This window comes from Ochotona princeps, chromosome 4 (genome assembly GCF_030435755.1).
Source record: "Ochotona princeps isolate mOchPri1 chromosome 4, mOchPri1.hap1, whole genome shotgun sequence".
Lineage (NCBI taxonomy): Eukaryota > Metazoa > Chordata > Mammalia > Lagomorpha > Ochotonidae > Ochotona > Ochotona princeps.
The window spans coordinates 31848959-31872409 of NC_080835.1; the positions used below are offsets into that span (position 1 = coordinate 31848959).

General features: G+C 43.4%; 1 long non-coding RNA gene across 1 annotated transcript in view; it reads right to left on the reverse strand.

Annotated features, from left to right (window-relative positions):
• LOC131480180 (uncharacterized) overlaps window positions 1-23451 on the reverse strand; it is a 120861-nt gene that overhangs the window by 30037 nt on the left and 67373 nt on the right. The window contains exon 2 of the long non-coding RNA XR_009245304.1: window positions 2629-2770. This is a non-coding gene — a long non-coding RNA (uncharacterized LOC131480180). The remainder of the gene's footprint in view (window positions 1-2628; window positions 2771-23451) is intronic.

Consider the following 23451-nt stretch of genomic DNA (forward strand, 5'->3'; position numbering starts at 1 on the left):
TCTCCTAAGAAGAGGGATGCAGTGTTGTCTCCCGGTAGAAGGGTCAGAAGTATGCAAAAGAATCAAACCATATCCAGCAAATTATTTTGTTACAGCATCCATCTTTTCTTGAAAGCAAAGCCTCCACATTTCCCTAAAGACTCCTATCTCCTAATACAGTCTCATTGAGGATTAAGTTTCCAACACATGAACTTGACAAGGGGAATGCTGGATTTGATGACATTACGTTTCCTTCCAACTCTAACTACTTCATGGATTCTGTGTCTTGAAGCAGTACTTGAGAAGTGTGTTCCAATACGGTGAAGCATTCCTAAGAAGCTCAGTTCCTCCGCAGAGGCCTGTAGGAGCTCAGATGACAATGAAATGAGCACTGGACAAGAGATTAAGCTGGCTTTGTGTTCCTAAAGAACATGTCATGTTGTTATTCTAAGCCTTAGTTTTCATAGCAGTATGAATTCTAATTTAGGCCATCTCTATTTCTTCTTTCAACTTCACTGTTTTAGGGATGTTTTGTGCCCCAGTAGTTGCAAGTTTATGCCCTAATAAATGTGAAATTTGAACATAAGACAAGCATAACAAAAGATCAAAATTAAAGAACAAAAACTGTTTCCTAGGACAGCGGAGTGAACCAGGCTCCAAAACAAGCCAGAGGCAGGCAGGAAGAAAAGGAGGTAAGGAAAGAACTCAACAATAAAATTTAAAGTCTAGACCTATTTTATACACTGAATAGGAAATACTTACAATTCCGTTTTCACTTATATATAAAAATTATATCATATTTCAGAAAAAAAAGACCTTAATGCTGCTAATGAAAAGGTACATTCTCTTTGTGTGCATGCCTTTTTTTAAAGGTATGATTTTTTTTCAGAAGAGAATTTACCAGGTAAATAAAACTATCTTCTACCAGTTCTTGCAGGTAGATAACCACTCTGTCTCAAAGCCTTAGGTCTTACTCTTATTGTTAATTCTTTTTTCACTTGGCTTTTTAAAAGAGCCATCTGAAGCACCTTCAATTTTTGGTGCATACTCTTTAAGGGTGGTGCGAGAAGCACCTTGTAACCTGACATCACCTAAGGTTTGAGGCCTCACACCTTTTTCATCACTGCACATATTCTGAGGTGTTTTACTGAATCATCAGCTAGTAGTCTTCTATCCAGATATCATCTTTCCTCCTCTGGGCCCTTTGTTCTTTCTCACTTCAGCTTCTGCATAAACACATCCTTTAAATTTGGTTCAGATGGCTAGTGTTGTGGCTCATTGTGTTAAACTGCTGCACGTGCTAGCAAAATGCTGCTTTGTGTGCAGGTTCCTTCACTTCTGATCCAGATACCTGCTACTGTGTCTGGGTGGGAAACAAGTTTTCCAAGCACTTGGGTTGTTATCATCCATGTGGGAGACTTAGATGGAATTTCAGGGTCTAGTTTCAGCCACAGACATTTGGGAAGTAAATCCTGTATAGAAACCTTTTCTCCCTCTCTCACCTTTTCTCTCCCCATTACTTGTGCTTGCTTTGTAAATCTGCTTTCATATACAAATGAATAAATAAGTCTTTAAAAAGAAAAGTCAAATTCTCCTGGAACCTGCTTCTGAATTCTAAAACTAGAAACATTCTCCCATGGGCCCCATCTTGAAATGCCCAGCCCATGTTATTTCTTTCTCGAATGCCTGTTAGTATCTTCAGCCCGCATTAACGTGTCTAGATTGCAATGTTCTTGAGAGCAGGCTTTGTATCTGACAACAGCACACAGCCCAGGGCTTGCGTGGCAGGGTTAACTGTCAGATCAACACAGGTTTGAACCTTTTTATCTGCCTTAGCTAGTTACTTGACCTCTTAGTGTCAGTTTCTTCGTCTATAAAAATAGGATATGGCTGGTACTGTGGTACAATGGCTTAAGTTGCTGCTTGCGATGTAGCATCTCATAGCAGAGACCCAGTTGGGGACCTCTACTGCCAGTGAGGGAGATTGAAATGGGGCTTCTGGTTCCTGGTTTCAGCCTGACCCTGCCCTTGCCATGGTAACCATTTAGGGAGTACATCAACATAAAGAAGGTCAACCTCTGTTTCTCTCACTCTCTCTAGCTATCTCTCTCTCCATCAGTCTCTCTTTTTAAATAAACTAAATAATATTTTAAATAAAGGAGCAGTTGTATTGGTTACTACCTCATAGAGACGGGTAGTTTGGTATCTACCAAAACTCATGATTGGTCAGATTGTATAAGCCCCTAATAGTTGATAAACTCGTGATCCCTACAGTAACTATTAGTGAGCCCACTTGACACAAGAAGAACCTGAAGCAAAAATACTTCATGGGTTTAGCTCAAAACCATTCAGCTAGTGGATATCGCATCTGACTTCACGGTCTATGCTCTTGGCCACTGTGCAATGAAGGGTTTGCAAGAAGCTCAGAGATGAAGAAACTATGCATGGATTTCAATTTTTTCAATAAACTTATCTTTCAATTCCATTTTTGAAGTATACACATATATTGCTTCTGTTCTGTGTTGCTTATTTTTATCTGTGAATAATTCAACTTTTTTATAGAAACTAGTACATGGTTGCCATGAAGTAGATGCTCAAGAAAGAATGATCTGAGGGAAGTGGCTAGATCATTAATTTGAAGAGACTCACCTGATTAGAAACATTTTTGCTGTTATGTGAAAATGACACATCTTTAGAGTCAACCACTGGGGAGCAGAGGCCTTTTCTGGCTTGCCTCCATAGAATATCCCTGCAATTTCCATCTGCAAGCCTAAGATACATTGCATTGGTCCTTGGTAGAAAATATTTCATTTTAAAAAGGGTTTTCTTTCCAAAGAAATGTCAATAATCCTGAAAATATCAAATTTGTCAGAGAAAAAGATGACTACATTGCTGGGTGACCTTAGGCAAGCCATTTCATGTCTCTTTGACTTCATCTCCTCATCTGTAAAATCACAGGCTTAGCATGATGCACTTTTAGCTGTAACATTTCATGATTCCATGTTGTTACGTGTTTCTCTCTTCTTTTGATATCTGAAGAGATGCCTTAGGGCACACAGGATATAGAAATGAAAAAATTTGACCTACATAGAGTGTAATTATAAATGCAATGAACAAAAAGACAAATGTGAATCGGATTTTTTCCATTACTGCTCATAATTTGCGTGGCGTTATTAGGAGTCATATCTTCTGTAAATTTAATAATGCCTTTGCATTTTTACAGGGATTTTTGAGATTATCTTTACAGGCTTTCAATCCTATTGTAGAGACCTCCAGGCTGCTGAAAAGTATCACAGCAAAAACATGGAGCAGATGCATGGAGAACTGGAGTTTTATCTACATATCTAGCATTTATTAGGCATCCATCATTTTTAATCTCTGCAAATAAATCAGGAGGACACACCCTGGAGTTAAAACTGTTGCCACCGAAAAAAGTAAGACATGCAGACATGGGCAAATACAAACTGAGAGAATAAAAGTATTCTGCAAAGGCCTTCCTAAAACATCAGAAGAACCAGACTGTGGGTCAAAGGATTATTTTAAGGGTTTTCTGCCTCAATAATACCTTCTAGATTTGTGATGCCTTCAAGTTTCTAGAACATTTCATACAGATTTTTAAAAATATAGTGCTTAGAACAGACACACACGCATCACCACCACTACCATCATCTCCACATCTTATTGTACAGATGAGGAAAGAGTGATTCTAAGCTGTAAAAAAGATCTGTCTTAGGTCAAACAATTAGTGTAATACTGATGCAAGAGTAAAATCTAGGTCTGACTCAAAATCCAAAATTTTAAGGAGATTAGAAGATTGGGAGGCTGTGGAGCTCTGTGTTACATTAAGAGAAAGTAAGAGAGAACAGGTGTGTTTGAATGAAACAGGAAAACCCAATACATAGAAGGGGAAAAGTGACTCTGCTTAGTCACCTATATTAAATATTTTTTAATTGAAAAAGGGTATTTTAGCTGCATTTCCAGATGAAGAAACTGTCAAGTTCTCTTTTCTGGGAATATGAATTTGAGACTTGAAAACATGAAAATCTTGCATACATCTGAAACTACATGTAAACATGAAAGAAATGGAATAGTAATAATAAAATATAAAATGTAAAAATAAATAAATAAAACATGAAAGAAATGGGATGATTGTGTGCCACCCTATGTATTAGAGAAACAACGGTAAACTCCAGAGAGAAAGGGAAAGCCAGTCCATACAAGAAAGCAAAAACAAGAGAGAATTCACTACCTCAGTCGCTTTTCAAGAATCAGCTATAACCCTACTCCAGGGCTCCACTTTCATTTCCTTCATGTTGCTTAAACTGGCTCAAGAAGTCTCACTATTGAGAAGTGATTGTGGCCCTGTGGCTATTACTAAGCCCCCTCTGTGCATGAAGACAAACCACCAAATCTCCTTTGAGTCACCAGGCCTGCTTTAGGAAAGAGGACACAGAAACTGCAGACCCAAGCACCCAGAGGAGCACTTAAGTCAACCTGAATCTGCACTGAGGCTGTGTGATAAACCCATTTCACTTGATTTGGGCTTTCCGGGTACACGATTATATCATAGACAGACACCTAAGAGCTTGAGAATTCAACTTGATTGATCCATAACCATCACTAATATCCAGTCATGTTTAGTACAGACAAGATAATTAAGATTTTCACAGGGTAGTGAAGCTCTGTGTAGGGAAAAAAAATCATGCAGAAAGAGGTATCAGTCTTGGTGTGATAATCAAGCCTTAGTTATTAAAGGAGAGGAAAAAAAAATCCTGATTCAATGTTAGATCTCTCAGCCCAGTTCCTCATGGCACCTTATTTATGGAGCAATGTAATATATATGCAGAGACAAATGGATATTGGAACAAAATCCAGCAAGCTAATATTCTAAGACACTGGGCTCTAATCCATTTGGTAGCTATGCTGCAACATATCACATAAGTGACTCTACCCACTAAGTGAAGCCTGTATGATCTTAACATCCCTTGGCAGTGGTTTTAGGAGGGAGATGTACCCAGCACACACACATCACTAAAGAGATTTAGCAAAAATAACCTGGATAATTGTGGGGAGTAGGGTGCTGAAGCTGCTCCCCAGAATAGGAAAGCCGGAATAGGAGGGGCCATTGCAAGATGGCGGCTGACCAAGGGCCAGGAGGCGGAGTTGGTTTTGCCAGCAGGTAAACAGGAAGTCACAGGGATAGGCTAATGCCCTTGCTGTGATTACTGGCCTATCATGTAGCATCAAGTGGACCCACAGGGAGAAGTGACTGGTGGAGAACGATATAAAAGTAGCCGGTAAAAGCTAGGCCGGGACGACAACGGATGGGATGGGACGGACGACAGACAGATGGACGACAGTGGATGATGGATGGACTGACAATGGACAGAGAAATATGGGACGAGGGAGAAGAAGAATGGGCAGGAGGAAGGGTGCCGGATAGAAAGTAGAAAAGAGGGATACAGACAGAAGCAGTAAAAGCAGTACAGAGAGATGGGGATGAGAAAGATGGAGAGAAAGACTGGGGGGTGACGAGGAGAAAGACTGGCGAAAGAACGAAGGATGGGCAGCAAGAAGGGTGCCAGAGAGAGAGTTGGAAAAGCAGGGAGGAAAGCTTAGACCAATGGGGACCAGAGCAGCGGAGATAAGGATTTAAACAAGCTGCTTTTGGCAGTGAGAGGTCCGGTTGCGGTTCCAGCTTTTCCCAGACCCTCAAGAGCGTGCCTCATCATTTTAGTGTCACCACTGCTGGACGGCGGGGACAGATAATGCTATGAACAAACCCAAAAGACCAGGTGCTTCATACACATGCAACAAGCTTGTTGGAATCTTGGAAGTAATTGGTAAAGGGAAGACTTAAATAATACCAGAAGTACTGCAAGAGCAATTAAGGGTAATGGGGAGGTAGGAGTGGTATGACACAGGTTAGTAATGGCAATAACTCATGGGACATAAATATGCACTTAGACAACCACAAAGATTGGGACCAGATGAACTGAAACAATTTAATGAGACTGAAAATTTAAGCCAGTGCTGTGAAGTGCACATGGGTTGATGAATTGCTGGACTAAAAGTTATCCACCCTCTTATCCCTCGATGCAAATGATAACTTTGGTGATATGTAAGGAAGTTTCTCCTTTCCTATTTGAATGTCACTGTACCTATTTTCATCAGAGACTCAGAGAGCAGAGAGAATGCCAGCCAAGAGGAGAAAAATCAAGACTCTAAATGGGTTTTCTTAGTATCAAGGATGAAAACTGGTGTGTGTGTGTGTGTGCATAAATACATATATACATATATATATACATATATATATATATATGGAGAGAGAGAGAGAGGGAGGGAGGGAGAGAGAGAGAGAGAGAGAGAGACTGCACCATGATGCAAGCCAGAGAAAATTGACATATTAACTCTGAGATACTGATAAGGCATCAAGTGCTCTATAGCAGCAGAAGTGTGTGTCTGCATTCTTCATGAGCAGGAACCACAGCTGAGGTAAAGCCATTGTGGTAGAAAGGCACAGGGAGATTTAGTGGTAACACAAGTTGGAACCAGAAAGACTCAACCTCAAATCAGAATTCTACCACTTCTCACGGGACTTCTTTTCTTTTTTAAGATATATTTATTTTTATTGGAAAGGCAGACTGACATAGAGAAGGGGATGCAGACAGAAAGATTCTCAGTATGCTGGTTCACTCCCCAAGCTGCTGCAGCAGCCAGAGTTGAGTGGATATGAAGCCAGAATCCAGGACCTTCTTTGGGGTCTGTCACATAGATACTGGGTCCCAAGGCCTTGGGTAATTTTCTGCTGCTTTCCCAAGCCACAGGCAGGGAGCTGGATGGGAAGTGGAGCAGCTGGGACATGAATCAGTGTCCAAAAGGCATCCTGGCGGTTGCAAGGCAAGGATTTAGCCACTGAGCCATTGTTGTGGGCCCTCCAACCATAGGACTTTGATCATGTTGATCAACTCTCTGGTCTACAGTTGCTCTATCTGCAACACTGGAATGATAACATACAAAAACAACATTTATATAAAGTGCTTTTTAGTGTTTCTTTTCTAAATTGCTGAAGTTATAAGTCTTTCAACCCCAGGTTTTCTTTTCCATTCTTTAAAACTCAAATGTCCAGTAGATCAGATAGGTAGCCTGCATGAGTATAGGGCCAAATAGGAACTTGAAAATTCAGGAGAGATCCTTGCCCCACGTGAAGAGGCTTCCTCAGAGTCAGCCTACTGTTTCCTGCGGAAATGCTAGCCCAGGATTATCAGATGTGGTATTTCAAGAGAAGCCAGAAATCTGGATTTTCGTATAAAGTCTCTCATTTTAAATGTTGCAACTAATTCAATTTTTAAAAACTACATGATAGGGCAAATTCCCAACAGTCTGCAATCAGCCTATGGCTGCTGTCTTGCATCTCCTGGCTCTGAGGAAGAAAATAACCCTTGTAAGGCTGTTCAAACCTGTGAAAGTATTACTGGCACTCCCCACCCACAGAGGGAAAAGGAAATTGAAGATCCTGAGTTCTGTGTCTCTCCATGTTGGATCAAGGTCTTCATGTCCACCTGGAGTTCCCAAAGGTCCTAGGGGAGGACACTCCTCCCTCTTCCCACGATAGGATCCAGGTGCAATGAACCTGAAATCTGCCCAACCATGAGATTCCATGATCTAGGAAAGGCTCTGACCTCCCAGTTTTCTTCTGGGTTGGTCACCCTGCTCCTTCAAGAATTGGACAATAGAGCTATTCCGTTTTTGTTTTCTAAGTAAGTTTATGCAATCCTGGGCCATTTTTATTTCTAAATTTTTTTTTATTTCAGGCTTGGGGAAGATCTCATCCACTGATTCACTCCCCAGGTTTCTGCCATGGCTGAGTCTGGGCTGGGCTACGTCAAGCTGGAAGTCAGGAATTTAAAGCAGGTCTCTCACATGGGTGGCAGGGATATAACCACTTGAGCCATCACCACTGCCTCTTAGAGTCTGAATTAGTAGGAAGCTGGTGTCAGGACTTGGAGCTGAGGACTGAACCCCAGACACCTTGTGGGACATGGATGTTTTAGACATGATAATCACTAGGCTAAGCACCTATATCAGTAAAGATATTCCTCACGGAAAGCTTAGGGAATGTATTTACAAAGCTTGTCAGGGATTGATTGATTTTGACATTATCACTCAGGCTCAAATGAGAAATTATCTTGGGAATCATGTAAAGGAGGAAATGTCAGTGGAAAGAGACAGCCACAAACAAATGCAGATGAAGGCCCCTAGAGAAACACTGGCGACAGAAGAAATCAACACGTAACAATAAGGTCACGACTTCGGTGGATTAAGAGGCTATCAAATTCACAATAAACATAATGGCAGCTAAACAAACCCTACCCCAGCAGAGATAAAACCCTCATTTAAGGATTTTATCTTCAATAATCAAATAAGCAGTTTTAAAGTTGTTCATGGCTACATTGCAGACAAGTGAGAGGAGAGAGCTCACATGTGTTAAATACCTACTACATCCATCCTTACATATTTGATTGCTATGGGACATGACACAAATTACTTATTCACATGGAAATCCAGTTTTCATCTGTAAAACAGGAGGGATAGTAGTTACCTTGTAAGCTAATTATAGGAAAGAAGATGAAGTATCTGGAAGCACCTAGTACTGTGTCTAATACACATTAATTATTTAACAGCTTATTATGATTTTTATCTTATTTTGGCGATTCCTTGCAACACCCAAGAACTGTATCTGTATTTTATGATGAAAAATTAAAAGATGTTACTTATTTAAATTGTTTACCCAAACTGCTAACCCTCATCTTAAACCAATTCTAAGTCAAGGAGATTAGCATCAAATCTAGTTTTGTTTTGATTTTTTTCCACTAAATATTCTTTTTCTGATTATATAATCAGAATTATTATTGAATGAGGCAATGTTTAATGCCTGACTAAACCCTCTCAAGGCCATTGGTTTATTGCTGATGATCTCTGCACCCCAAACAGTTTCACCCATCTGATGCCAAAGTGAGCCACTATACTGTCATAGTGTTCCCTCTTTTTGGTTCCTAATTTTGTGGTCTCTAGTTCAGGTCAGTTCACTCACACACCTGTCACTTAATGCAGGATAAAATCCTTGGAGGGCCTTTCCTCTACCTTGTGCTCTTATTTTCCACTTTGCTAATCTCTCTCTCTCTCTTTAGTTTTATTTTTGATCATGTTTACATAGGTGATTACAGTGGTTAGGGTCAAGGATTAGGGGAAGCAGGTGAGACCATTGTTTCCAAATTTTCTTTTTCTTCTTCCTACATCTGGAAAAAGGAAGGTGATAAGGCGAGAAGCTGCGCCTAGCCTCTCAAATGCCTTAGTACCTAGGGATGGGAGATGATGTGATGTCATTCCAGGGACCACGATGTGAAGCATGCGCCAAGGATTCTGCTCAGTTGATTTCAATAGTTCTGAAATGCTATGAATCGTGCTGATCCAAAGGATGAGAAAATATTTCCAAGATCCATTGGCTGATATAGTCCACGTTAGAATCTGTATTCGTGGGTCTGGGTCTTGCAGTTGGGGGTGGTTTGCAGCTCCCTGTAGTGTGGCCGATATGGGGTTGCCTCTGCTGGGCCTGATCCAAGGCTGGGGACTCAGGACAAAGTCACTGCCAAAAGACAGTGACTGAGTCCTTGGCTTCCAGCGGCCAGTGCACCAAATGGTGCCAGGCTCTGCCTACTGGCCGCCCAACGGCAAGCTTTGGGTTTTTTTGTTTGTTTGTGTGTTTGTTTGTTTTATTAATTGCATCACATTATGTGACATAGTTTCATACGCTCTGGGATTCCCCCAGCCCCTCCCCATACCTATCCCCCATGGTAGTTAGGATATGAAATTTCTGCTTAGGGACACCCATAAATAAGGCCAGCTTTAGTGTAGGTGAGAGATGAATTCTGGGTAATTCCCAGTAACAGGGTCATGAAACTTTCAGGCAAGCATGGGGACTGTGCAGACCAGGCAGGGCCAAGCAAACCTCAACTCATAAGGAAGAACAGAAATCAGGATGGAGCACATGTGATTCTGACCTAGGCTCTTACCCCAACTGGTCTTCATGAGGCAGGGATACTACAGCACAGCATCGAAGGCAAAGGCTGAGACAGTTGAGGGGCTAAGCCAAATTGGTCAGAGCAACCACCGGCATGTGCATAATCTAGGCTGGGCATAGACTCAGTTGGGGAGCTGTGACAGAACACCCTTGCTGGGTTGGGGTTCCCATGGGAGAGTGCGGGGGCCAGAGTGGGGGCTGTCTTCTGGTCTGGATATGGCTGAAATCTCCCTAGGTATAATTGTGGATTGGGGCTGGGTACACCTAGGTGGGCTAGACTCCAGCACCATCTGGTGCTCTGGAGAACCTGGGTAGATGTAGGACCGACTAGGCTAGGTCTCTGCCCCTACTTAGCCATGTGTGAGCAGTGCCTGGGTATGGATGAGCCTTGGCTAGGGTGAAACACACAACAGTAAGAACTGGAATGGACTGAAGGCCAGAAAGGAGGGCTGGCTCATGGACCCACCAGTACGTGCAAGACCTCGCATAGGGAAAGATTCTGAAGGAGAAGCTTGAGAAACTCCTCTGGACACAGTCCCTGCAGGTGAGCACAAGAACTACAATAGGCAGCAACCCAGACCAGGCCAGAGGAAGATATCCCACTGGCATACATTTGGCATAGGTGGGGGGCAGACCAGGTTGAACCCGTTCACATCAACTTCTGGCGAATCTGAGCACCAGCATAGTATGTGGGTCAGGACAGATTTGGTCACAACACATACCAGTGCACATTATGGAATGCCAAGGTGAAGTGAGCCATACCAGATGTGGTTGCAGCACCCAAACAGCACACATGACAACTGGGGAGGAGTCAAAGCTGGCAGGGGGAATGTGGGCTCCCCTGATAGACAACCACTTCCACTGGAGAGCATGAGTTCGGATGGGGGCAGACCAGACCAAGCAGGGCTATAACACCTGTGGGCCTCATGTGAGCTAGATAAGGGAAGGGCCATGGTGGGCTGACTGTTCCGACTGGTGCAAGCAAAAATTAGAGTGGGAGAGGGTTGGTTGGGCTTTGCCACATCATCAGATGGCAAAGGCTGGCACTAGGGGCCAATTCTGTCAAGCTAAACTCCAGAACGACCTGGAGAGTGCATAATCCAGAAGTTGGAGTGGCCTCGTAGGGAGATAGTAGGCACCTCCCTCGTGGGTAACCACTCCCACTGGAAAGCACAAAATCCAGGACAGGGACAGGGGTGGCTAGACAGAAAGGCACCTGCCAGTAAGTGTGTGGGCTGGATAGTAGGTTGCTTGGGTTGAACTAAGCTTCAATGCCCATTACAAGTATGAGAGCTAAATGGGATGTGGGACAGACTGAACAAGCCTGCGGTACATACTGGCATGCATGGAACCAGGGTAGGGAGCAGGTTTGGTGGGGGTTATGGGAAAGCACCCAACTAGGCTGCAGCTCCCACTGGTTTGCGTGAGGACCGAGTATGAAGTGGGTAGGATTGACCTGGACTACAACACCCATTGCTTCAAGTGGAGGACAGGGCTGGAAACAGAACTGACCCAGCAATCGCAACAACCAGCATGTGCATAAGCTGATTGAAGCGACAGACAGTGCCAGACCCTGTACTGGCAAGAAACACAAGAATCAGGTCTGGGATTATCTCAGATGAAGTTTCTTTGGAGATCCTCCAACTGAACTGCTGATCTCAGAATCCCAACCACGAAGAGACTATGTCAGCCAGTGGATCCTGAATAGATTTCATTGTGCTTGGAAGGGCAAGAATGACGCAATCCAGAACTGATGAACTATCAAAACTGCTTGAGCAGGACCCTCAGAGCGTGCTTCACATCGGGGACCTGGGATGGGTGGGAGGCTGGGTGGGGCTTTTCCCTTTGTTTCTCCCATGAACCTAGACACAGGGAAAAAATGATATTAGTATGGAAACAATGGTATTATCCACTTAAATAAATAAATAAATAAATAAATCTCTATTCGCCCAGATATTTCCTGTCAACACTTAGCTGGGGTAGTTGACAAATTTGTTCTGCCCTCCATCTTCTGTTATGGTACCAGGTGTCTTCTACAGGCTCCAATGGGCTGCCATATCCTTCATGCCCATCCACTGCTCTATCTTAGTCACTGAGAAGGCCCAGTTCTGACACATGAGCCCTATGGTCAGACCACAGGTCTTGCAATTCTCCCAATAGTTGGAGTTCTGATTTCAGCAGTTCAGTTGGGGGAAATCCTCAAAGAAATCTCATCTGAAGTGATCCCAATTCTGACTATTGTGTTTCCTGGCCAGTATGATGTCCGGTTCTGTCACCTGTATCAGCCTACACATATACTGGTAGTTGCAATTGTTGGGTCAGTTCTGCCTACAGACCTGTGTCTTACATAAACCAATGCATGCTGCGACCCAGCCCAGCCCAGCCTGCCACACACTTGGCCCTCATGTACATCATCAGCAAGAACTGTAGCCTACTAGGAGCAACACACAATAAACCCCACTAGGCCCAATCACCAGCTCTGGTTCCTGTGCTTGCCGCTATGTGCAACAGACTGGTCCAGACTGGCCCACATCCATTCAGCTCTCATACACGTCAATGGGCATTGAAACCCAACTCTACCCAACTGACCCCACTATCCAGCACACACATGTGCTGGCAGGTGCCACCGCCTGTCTAGCAAGGCCCACCTCAAGCCTGGTTCTCATGCTCACCCATCAGATAGGATCAGTTGCAACCCATCAGATAGGATCAGTTGCAACCCATCAGACAGGATCAGACAGGTGCCCACAGTTTTCTTAATGGGCCCACTCCCAGTCTCAGATCTTGTCCTCTCCAGGTGGTCCTGCAATCTAGCCGCACAGGACTTGCCAGTTGGTGGTGCATCTATGCCCAAACAGTCTGTATTTACTTTGGCTCATCCCTGAACCAGTGGATACAGTCTGTTAGACCAGCTTGGCTCTCCCCTAACCCAGTTAGCATGCAGGCCAACAGATGTTGTAGTCCTGCCCAGCATGGTTTATCCCCAGTTCCAGGTCCCAATCTTGCCAATGGAAGCAATGGCCCAGCAGGAGAGCCCCATTAAGCCCGCTAGCAGGCTTGCATTGTTCCCTCTGGGACCACGTGTGCTAACGGGTGCTGCAGCACACACACCTACCTCACCTCAGCATTTTCTGGCTGGTGCTGTAGCCTGTCTCCACCTGGTCTTCCCTGAGTTCCACCTCATGCTTGTAGATGCTGAAGCCTTGTCCAGCACAGACAGACCCCATTCCCGGCCCTAATGTGAACTAGCTAGTGTTGCAGACTGACCTGGCCTGTCTTGCATTCCATCTTGGTTCTCAGATCTGCCATTGAGTGTTATGAACTGACCCAGCCTGGCCTTCCCCGAGACCTGACCCACACGTATGCTGGTTGGTACCATAACCTGGCCTGATGTGAGCTGCTCTCAGCGTTGGTTCCTGCACACACTTGCAGGAACTTCACCCTGACAAAAGATTTCCTAAACTCCGCTATTAACTCTCTTCCTGACAAAGGAGTTCCCTAAACTGCTCCTCTATTAATGGCTCCTTCAAGTGGCTGATCTTGCACACACCACTGAGTTCTTGGCCCAGACTTAGTCCATCTCCTCTCCTGGGAGGAACAGTGGTCTTGCCCAAACAGTCCACACCCATTCCAGTTCCTACAGTTGGGTGCAACAACCCACCGATACATGGTCCACGCCCAGACACAAATCTCACATGGTTCAGCAGGTACCGAGACCTAGTCTAGCCCATCCTACACCCACTCTGGCTCTCACAAGCAACCAGTGGATGCTGAAGTCTAGCCCAGTCTGGCACACTCCAGAGACAGTCCATATTCATGCCTAGGGACACTGCAGTCATGTCCAGCTGAGATCACCACCTTATTCCTGCTCTTGTACTCACCAGTGGGAACCACAATTCAGTCAGGGTGTCCCCTTAGCAACCCAACCAGGCCTGTTCCCAGACACAGATCTTGCATATGCCAGTATTTGCTCTGACCCTGCTTGGCATAGCCCATCCCCCATCTTAGCCTTTGCTATCAAATACTTTGGCCTGGCCTTTCCTGGCACACCCACAGTCCCAACTCCCACTGGTAGATACTAAAGCCTAGCCCTGCATGGTCTGCTCTCATCCCTGGCTCATGCAAACCAGTAGGTGTGCTAGCCTAGCCTGGCATGACCCACACTCAAGCCTGGCTCCTGCACATGCTAGTGGGCTAAGGTTGGCCCTGGCCCTGCCCGGTGCCCTCCCCGCTCCCACCCTCCACTTCTAGAACCAACCGACACACTTGCCTGCAGGTAGAGATACCTTGCCTGGCCTGACCAACACCCGGCCTCAATCACATGCTCACCAGAAGAGCTACTTCTCACCAAGGGAGTTTCCCAAGTTCTCCCCACAAGGCCCATTCCCAGATCCAGATCTCACATGTGCCAGTGAGTGCTAGATCCTTTACCAGCACCGTCTGCCCACTTCGTTTCAGCCTTTGTATGAGCTAGTGGCAGTTGAGACCCACCCCACCCCACACCCTATTTTTGTGCACCTGAGAGTGCTGTAGCCTGAACCAGCCCGGTCTGTTTCCAATCCCAGTTCTCATGAGTGTCAGAGGGTTCCAAGGTCCCGCCTAGTTCAGCGAGTCACTACCCCTAGTTCTTAAGCAAACCAGTGGAAATTGTAGTTCCATGCGGGTGAGCCTACATATCCCCCACAGAATCTGCACCCATACTTGGTTCTCTCATATTCTGGTTAGTTCATGGCCCAGCTTAGCATTACCTGTCCCCTGTTCCAACTCTCACTGGTGGGTACTGCGATCTAGTCTTGCCAGGTAGGCCCCTAGCCCTAGCTTTAGTGTGCTCCAGTGAGCCTTGTCAGTGGAGATTCCTCAGAAATTATTCCTCACCTGCAACATACTCCTTTAGTGATCCTCCCTCCCACACACCTCCTTACCCACTTCCCTGATTAATCCACAGTCCCTGCAGCCAGGAGTGCATGGATACCCAACCTAGCCTTCAGAAGCCAGTCTTCTAGTGGAGTGGGGTGCTTGCCTAGAGCTCTGCCTGCCCTCCAGAGTCCCAAACTCCTGGCACATGTTCTGGTTTGGGACCTTACGCCTCTGCACATCTAAGTTCCAGACCCATTTAAAGTCCCCCGAGTCTGGTCCATCAGCAGACCAAGACAGCAGGCTAACCTAGGGGTTTCCCCCCACCTCCCCCAACACTGCCTGCGATCAAGCATGTGGGAAAATCCCCAGGCTTACTCCACCTGCCTGAGTGTGAGCTCCCAGGCCCATGTGTGCCCCGACTGGCTCTAACTCCCAGGCTTCCTGCAAGTTCGGTGCCCCAGTACCTTTCGCACTGCAAAGCACATATACCCTCTGTTAAACTCTTACTTCTTTCCTGACCTTTGTCCTCTGTTGACCATTGGATAGGCTCATTCACCCTGACTGCTGATTTGACTTCTTTGTATCTCTAGTCACCATGAACACAGGTTCTGTGTCCTGTTCTACTCTTGCAAGATCAACAGTTAGCTCTACCCATACTCAATCTACTTGGGATGAAACTGGCACTTACTGACACAACAGAATCAGCTTCTGGAATTGATCAGGAAAGTGATGGGCATTCAAGGATCCCCAAGAACCTGCTTCCTTATTGTGTATGATTCTTTTTTTCTTAAAAAAAAAAAGGAACATGTGTACAAATATATTTTACTTTGTATAAAATAAGCACAAGAAAACTCAGGAAAAAATACTCATCAAGGTGTCCAGAATGGTTGATGCTACAATTTTGGGGAATATTGAGTTTGTTCTCCCCTTATTTCTTCCCTCCTTCCACTGTAAGCAGATGGTCAGGCTTCTTTGTGGCCTCTTGTCCAAAGGGAGTTGTTTACCACAGGGCCAGAAGCCCAAGTCATCTGCAAAACACTTCTGGATCCTGGTTCTGGACACTTCGACAAGACTATACTTGGTGTCCTGGAGAGAGAAAGGAAATTGCTTGTAATGGGAAGATGTGAAAATCTGTGAGTACTGGAACATTCTCCAGAAGATCTCAGATGGGCTGAGCCAAGGAGCTGAGAATGCCAAGAACCTCCTCATCTATTTTCATTTTCTTTAAAGGAGGCTGCAAAGGACCAGGACTAGAAGAGATTATGTGTTCTGACACCACAGACACCTCAACAGGAAATTTCACAGGCCATGTCCAATGGCTGAAGATCTTAGGGAGTTCTGCTACTGAAACCCTAGGAATTCTGCCCATCCCTGGGTGACAATCATCTCTGATGCCATTAAAATGACCATAGCCTCATAATTGGATTTTATTTATGCTAAGAAATAAAGTGCTACTTCTTGCATATCTCACTTTGCAGAATAATATTCATCTCCACCATAAGTAAAAAGAATGATGAGTTAAAAGGAGTGGAATATCACTTCAAGAAAACATTTTTCAAGTGGCAAGTGTGTTGATAGTTTGTAAGTTGATTTTTCTTCTCCCTCCCAATTTGTTCAAATAACATAGTTTTAGTGTTCATGAAGTCTTTCCACCTTCTTAGTTTGGTGGTGACCATTACAGAGGCACAACATCAACTGCAAACATACCATGTTTGACTCAGAAACATCACTCTTATTCAATCATTTAAATATTATTTGAGTGATCCACTCAACTTAGATTGATTGTGCTGTTTGCACAAACAGGAACACTCGCTCTCCTGGATTTGAATTTCTGAACCTCCTGGACTTTCTGAAATTTTCTATTCCTTCAGAAAGGAACCCATTTTCTGTGTTGTGACTTTATCTTCATATTAGTCCTCTAGTCTGCCTTAATGAGATTCTTTCTAAATTCACATTAAAAATCATCCCTCTTCGGACAAGAAAATGCCTCTATGGATGGATAGTAAGAATAGAGAATACAGTGATTGCTGGGGACAGCTGCACACAGTCTGAAGCGGACTCTGCTGTCAGAGTGTTACAGAAAGATGACTCAGTTTTTAAAAATGCAATAACTCTGCCTGCACTCCCTTCATGGATGGAAAAAGGAAGCCCTTTTCTATGTGTCAGTTCTCAGGTCCCAGTAAACCACCCAAGTGTTCTTCAATACACCTTCTAAGCATCAGGCCAGGACTAATCATTGACTTCTCAAGGGTACAAACCCAAATCCTTGCTCTCTGCACATTCTACTTCCCATTCCTGATGAAACATCTCCAGTGCACTTCTAGCTTGATCCTATTTATCTTTTCCTGAAGTCTACCCTAATTCCTCCTGGCCACAATCTCCTTCTCTGCATCCAGATGTTACTTATCCATACCATCTTAGAATTCTCCAAGGAACCAGTAATATTTATGTATTTATGCTTATATGTTATATCACACACTTGCACAAATGTGTAAATGTGTATGAAGAAGGAGAGAGAGAGAAATTTTAAGAAATAGCCTAGCCAAGTTGACACAAAATTAACCATCACAATATTGATATGCTTTTGTTGTTTCATGTGTTTGAATCTTGTTTCTCCAACAGCATTTTAAGTTGTGGAGGGTAGAGAACAGAATGATATCTTAAGGACAGGCCTTCTATTCTATTCTGTTGAAAACCTTCATGTAGTAACCAGAAGCTCTGTCCTAGGCTAGAGAGTGTGGACTTCTCACTTTTTCTGCTACAACCTCCTGAATGCTCAATGTGGAAATGGGCTTCTGTTAGGGTTGAATTCCATAAAAGTACAAAAGGAAAAAGGGTCAGTGGAGGTGAATGGCTTCAGTTGTGATTGAATTGAAATTTGTGTATACCTTTGGATTTCTTTAAGCCATGTTATTCATGATGGAAAGTCAGTTAAATGTTAATTGAGCTGTCCTCTCCCCCTCTCTACCTGCCCACCTCCAGCTCCCAACACAAATTCACACCTACACAGAAACTCATGTTAGAAGAAGTCCTCGCCTTGAATGCGCTGGGATCCCATATGGGCACCGGTTCTAATCCCGGCAGCTCTACTTCCCATCCAGCTCCCTGCTTGTGGCCTGGGAAAGCAGTCGAAGACAGCCCAGTGCTTTGGGATCTTGCCTCCCCCCCATGGGAGACCTGGAGGAGGTTCCTGGCTCCTGGCTTCGGATCAGCATAGTACCGGCTGTTGCGCTCACTTGGGGAGTGAATCATCGGACAGAAGATCTTCCTCTCTATCTCTCTTCCTCTCTGTATATCTGACTTTGTAATAAAAATAATATATAAATCTTTTTTTAAAAAAAAGATTTTTCTTTGCCTGGATTAACTGAATGTTGACCTATTAATTTGAAGTCAAGTCTGATGCATTAGTCTTAGAATCTATCTTCACCAGTCCAATGGAATCTGAGTCAGAGTAAAAAATGATACAAAGAGAAAAGCAGAAGTATGAGCAGGTCTGCTTCACTGCTTTGCTTCTGCTAGCCTGCAGAGCCCACTATAATAAACAGAAGCATTCTCAAAGTGTCCCCACTGCACTTGACTGTCACCATGCAATACAGCGTCACTTACTGAATATCACTACTACGGTAGGACAGAAATGGCTCCTGGCTGCTTTTTTCCATTCCCTGAAACCTGTCATCTCTGAAAGAGAGGGTATATGTAATACTTCACTATTTAATATAAAACACATACATGTAACATTTCATCTGCCTATATCATGTTCCTAGAAGTATATTTAGAAGTTTAAGCTGTTCCAATAACTGCACATTTTGCCAAGTTTTAGTCGCTGAGGGAGTTGTGTTTAAACATCTGTTGACTGCAGATGTTAAATAGTGTGAAATATTCTTTTAAGATGCCAAAATGCAATTAAAATCATAATATTTTTCTTAGCAACACATCATTCTACATCAGTGGACATTAAGAAAGATAGAATTCAATGAACAATTAATGATAATAATTTTTTAAATAAATAATCCATGGCTCATGGCAAGGGAATAGACTTTTAACTAAATTATGTTAAACCACAAATGCTAGTTTTTTTAGCTCAAATTTTAAAGCCAGACAATAAATGGTCAGGTAGAGTAAAATGCAAGGAAGCACATATAATTTTGGTTCAGCGGATGATGGTAATTGGGCAACACACTTTCCTTATTTTTGGCTGGTCCATTGGCCTAGAAGATGTCAGAGTTTGAAGGACTAAGATGCCTGCTTTTTTTCTTGTACTATGCGTCTGATTTATACATAGGCGCACATGAGGGGAGCACAGCCTAGACATGGCTCAGGTAGTTGATGATCTCTACCACAAACAGTGGAAGAAACACATTAGACAAATAGGGAAAGCTTTCTTCTCTACTTCTGATACTGGAAGCTGTCTTGTTTCACTTCCTGGGTAGAGAAGTAAGGAGCAATCGTGGGGTTTCCAGCAGCAAGAAGTACGTTATCTCTTGAATTTGAATTAAGCAGCATCAAGATGCCTCAAAATAGCTCTTTCCTGGTTGAAATTCTGCTAGAGTTTTTCTTTAATTTTAAAACCTCAAAAGAATGCAATGCTCCTGAATACAGCAATAAAGCTGTTAGTTCTTGTTGGCTGTCTAATTCTTTTTTCCATTTCAATTTTATGTCTAATATTTTTCCTGCTACCAAAGAATATACTACCTGTGTTTACAAGGCCTTCAGCTACGTATTTAAATGATTCAAACATCTTAACTTGCTGGAAATGTCAGTCTAAAAAGTCAACACTGTTTTCTAAACCAAAGTGAAGTTTATCAAGTTGGTTTACCCCATCTTTCTCAAGTTTATCAATGATTAGTTGGCTATTTCTCATGTGCTAGTTCCCACACTAGTTCTTAGGACAACAAAAATGAAAATTTATCGCCTCTATTTCCAGCTTGCTACCAGCCTGATGGAGACAAAAGTATATGATCATGAATGGAAAGTGAGAGTGAAGTTATATATTGAACAATTTGGAGCACAGACCCCCAACCAGCCTCATCTTTAAAGTATGCTTTTGACTTTGTCCTTGAGTTTCCAAGAGCAATGAAAAAACATAATGAGGGGTTGACAAATTAAAATATATTATCTATACGAAACTCTACTCTGTGTCCACTCATATTTGTATTGGGAGTGGATGTTGTAGAACAGCACAGAGATTAGAAAGAAACACCATCTAAGCCATCAAAGAGTTTGCAGTGTAAATGGAAAAAATAATGTGCAAGCATAGGAAATGATGAAAAAGAAAAATAAATTATAAATCTATGAAGTAACAGTATCAAATTATATGGAAAAACAGCAAACCTTGGTACTAAAAACAGACAACGAGTGACACAGGTGGAATAGTTTCAAAAAGGTCATTTGGGAGGAGACAGGTGAGAGCTAGCATGGAAGGACTGCTCCTGGCCCAGCGCCATGGCCTAGTGGTTAAAGTCCTCGCTGTGAACACACCAGGATCCCATAGGGGTGCCAGTTCTAATCCCGGCAGCCCCACTTCCCATCCAGCTCCCTGCTTGTGGCCTGGGAAAGCAGTAAAGGACGGCTGATATATCAGCCTTGATTTGCTTCATTGCTTCCTTAAGTTCTTTGAACTCTTGTATGTGCTTCTCATTGTTGATCAGAAGCTTTAAAATGAGTTTTATGAATTCTGTGTCCCCCATTTTCTCAATGTCTTCCTCAATTAACTCTGAGGTTAGCACAGGGTTTTGCTGCTTTGCAGGAGAGTCTTCAGTAATATTCATTGTGCCTTTGGCTCTTCTTTTGCTCTTGGTCATTGTACTTCTGGTTAGCAGAGTCTTCTCCTTGGGGTAAGTTTCTAAGCTCTGTCACCCACAGGTGTACAGTTCAATTTTACTTATTGCAGTTGGCACACAACTCTTTTCTTGCAGACAATTGTGCCACTCCCTCCAGCAAGTTCCAGGTCTGGCTTCTTATGTTAAATTTCCACAAAGAACTCCGTAGCCCCAACTCCTGGCTCACCAGTCTCCACCTCCTGTGATACTGTGCTGAGGTTGCACCATTGTCTCTGCAACCTTTCTCCCATTTCCGGTTGGAGCAGGTCCCAGGATTAGAGAGACACCAGGTGTCCTATATAGCTAGGTTGTTGGTGGTGCTGATCTTGTCAGAACCTGTTGGACGTTAGGTCTGGGTGCCACACCGACCTATTTTGACCCATACAATGCCATAGTCGGTATTATTTTCATGCGGGACCAGTGCAATTCGCTGAACTCAGTGAGATCCCGTGAGCTCAGCACATGCACAGTTCACTGTTGTGCCCTGCAATCCGAAAGCTTTTGCCACAGTGAACAAAATGGCACCCAACGTACCACTACTAGAGTTCTTGATCTGTTGGCCATCAGGTCTGAGGGCTACCCAGACCTATCTTGGGTGGAACCTGTAGAATACCACGTTGATGCAGTTCACTGAGTCAGAGATGAGTTCACTCCCAGTTCAGCGTATACTCAGTCCTTTCCCTTGCCTTTGCCTCCTTACGCAAAATGGCGCCCAATTCGGCTCTAGGGAGCTGACTGGGCTGTGAAATCCACCCTGTTCTCTGACTTCCCATCTGGGATCCACTCTGTCTCTGCTCCTGGTCAAATCAAACGAACAAGCAGGATGGACAGCTCTTAGTCTTGGTTCACCTCCCAAGCTCCCAGTAACACTCCCTTCCTACCTGGTTGCTGATGGAGTTCCGGCTTCTGGTGGAGTTCAGATCGTCATTAGCTGAATGCTGCTGGAGTATCAGTCACTGCAACAACACACCACTTTCCTATGTTTCCACTGTGTTTCCACTGCTTTCCTGTGTTTGTCAGTCTCCAGGTACCCCTCTGCTATTGTTCTGTCCTCTCCTATTTCCTGGAATGTGTCCTCTCTGTTTCATCCTGATTAAATGTTTCCATTTAAACGTGTCCTTACCCTATTCCACCATCTTGATTCTCAGACGAAGTTTCTTTGGAAATACCTCCAACTGAACTGTTGATCTCAAAACCCCAACCATGAAGAAACTATGTCAGCCCTTGGACTCTGAATAGATTTCATTGTGCTTGGGAGGGCGAGAACGGGAGCAATTCAGAACTTGAACTATCAAAATTGCAGGGCTTTGCTCCTTGTTTCTCCCATGACTCCAGATACAGGAGGAAAAATGATGATATTAGTGTGGAAACAATGGTCTTACCCATTTTCCTGTAGCCCTTGACCGTTTGTACCCTAACCAACTAAGTAAGGTTATTAAAAAATAATAACTGACTTTTAAAGACGTGTAATTCTAAAAATGATCTTGCTGTAAATGCATCCTCTCAGGCCTTTGAATCTGCTTCTTTGCACATAGTAGGTATTTAATAGTTCTATCATGGGTTGCCAGAATTGGATCATGGGAAATAGCTACAGCGTAAATAGAAAATGCCTTTGTGCTCATAAACATAAAGTCATGGCTGTGTGGACTCCATACAGGGACCTCTTCTTTTTTAGAATGTTTATGCTCCATGTAACTTTACAGGATCTCTTTCATGTTAATTTTGATCAGAAGTTACATAAACAAAATTATAAATATGAGGGAGAAAAAACTTTGTGGTGGTGTTCACCTTATAAGCTTGGAGTGCTTGATTATGAAGAATTTTTATTTCCGGCTGAGCACTGATCTTGTCTCTTCACTGTAGTGAACAGCAGCCACAATGTGAACATGAATATGATGAATCAATGGCTCAAGCAGACCAGTGTCTAGCTCATTTGCCCAGTATACCCCCAACTTTCACAAGCATATTTCTCTTGCGCTAGGATAGCAACATATCCAATCTATAACTACAGAAAAGTAATTACTGCAACAGGCAGACAGATACTGCCAGTGTTATCCTCCAACTCTGAACATGGCCAGGCTGTTTTTCTACAGTAAACCTGTGGGAGACATAAAAAAAAAAAAGGATGCCAACAAACACTCTTTTAGAAACCAATTTATTTGACCAAATATAAAATTAGTTATACCTTTCCAAGGGGAAACAAAATTGAAAGCTGCCACATACATTCAACTTATGAGAGGATATTTAAGGCTCAATTCCAGAAGCTGGTAATTGAACTCCAAGAAATGAACTGGCACCAATTCTCATGAATGAAATGACTATGAATCATTTCATTCTTGAAAATCAAACAAAGATGTGACTTAACAGGTGATGAGTTGGGTGGATGTGCAATGTTTCCACAAACACTCAGCTGCAAACGTGCTCATATTATTAGTAAGATTCAGAATCCTTTAAACATTCTTACATTTAAGATGAAGAAGAGAGAAAAAAAGCAGGATATCTGTTTAAACTTGCTTAACAAAGTATTTTTATGGAAGCTTGTCTGGCACTCTTTCAGATGAAGTCATGTGTAGTTTTTAGGCATGGAATGTCTCACTTAGGACATCCTTTTAGAAGCAAGTGTCTGCTTTTGTTGCCTTACCTAAATGAGAAATGAGAGGATGTTTGACTAGAATTAACAGTCACTGTTGGCTCATTGTAAAGCCTGAGGTTACT